Genomic DNA, 1294 nt, shown 5'->3' on the forward strand with positions numbered 1-1294 from the left:
GAAAAGGGGACGGGTGGGACAGGGAGTAAAATCTACCCCGGGAGAGGGGCCGTCAACTGGGGGGAGGGCCCGGCCCCCCCCTTCCCCCTTGGGGACCCGGTTTTGGTTTTCCCAAGGACAACCCGAGGGATGGTTTTCTTTGCTCACGGCTTTGGACCGGGGGGGGGGGGGGGGGGGGGGGATACAAGGAGGATTGTCCCAGAGCTTTTCGTGTCTTTTTCTGCTTTACAAAGGTATAGTAGTGCACATCCCCAGATGTCCAGCCTTCGGGGTCATTAGCATGAAACTGATTTGTGAGGGAGAAGGCATTTTATAGAAGCATCGCAACTCTGAGGTTGTCCATGGATTTACACAGAGTGTATCGGTGAAATACAACAAGGTCCAGATGGCATTTTAATCCACACTCTTTAGAATTAAGGAAAGATCATATTCTGATTGTTATGTGTGTGAGACAAGATCAATCCAGATATATATATTTTTTTATTTCAGAGAGGAAGGGAGAGAGAGAGAGAGAGAGAGAGAAACATCAATGATGACAGAGAATCATTGATCAGCTGCCTCCTGCACGATCCCTACTGAGGATTGAGCCTGCAACCCAGGCATGTGCCCTAACCAGGAAGCCAACCGTGACCTCCTGGTTCATAGGTGGATGCTCAACCACTGAGCCATGCCTGCTGGGCTGGGTTGCCTTTGGGAGGTGGGGCAGGGGGGTGCTTTTTTAATGGTGAAAGTGGATTTGTGTTCTGAGTAGTGAGTTTTAGGGACTGCTTTAAGCTTCATTTTTAAAGTTAATGTTTCCCAGACACTCTGGGTCAGTTCTGTTCTCATAGAATGGCCCAATAGTCCACCGAACTCAGGCTGAAGGACAGAATAGAACAGTGAATCTACAACCAACAGGGGCTTTTTAGGCAGAGATTTCCTTTCAACGGTGGTTCCCTTTCCCTGAGCATAGCCCCTGGGAATGTAAAAGATGAGTAATTGAGTCATGTGACAACTTATCCAGGAAATTAATTAGTGGGGGAGACAGCCCCTGCAGAAGTAAAGCACAGGAGAGGTGGTTGCGAAGCATTGTTGCAGAGGTCCAAGAGGCTGCTGTGAGTGCGGAGGGGGAGGAAATTCTGCCTTTGGGAAAGTCAGTAGAGCCGCCTTTGCATAGGAGCTTAATCAACGGGGGTGAAATGGAAGGGGATGAGGGTAGAGCTGGTTGACTGTGGGTCAGGGGACTTGGGAGGCAAAAAGATGAGGGACGTTTTCATGAAACCGTTGTCCTGTGAGACTGTCGGTGTAGGTTTAG

At 49.6% G+C, this 1294-nt stretch overlaps 1 protein-coding gene across 2 annotated transcripts in view; it reads left to right on the forward strand.

The window, feature by feature from the left end:
- The window catches only part of ZFP90 (ZFP90 zinc finger protein), a 14835-nt gene that overhangs the window by 889 nt on the left and 12652 nt on the right, over window positions 1-1294 (forward strand). The gene's annotated exons all lie outside the window — the stretch shown is intronic.

This window comes from Myotis lucifugus, unplaced genomic scaffold, assembly GCF_000147115.1.
Source record: "Myotis lucifugus unplaced genomic scaffold, Myoluc2.0 scaffold_274, whole genome shotgun sequence".
NCBI classification, from domain to species: Eukaryota; Metazoa; Chordata; class Mammalia; order Chiroptera; family Vespertilionidae; genus Myotis; species Myotis lucifugus.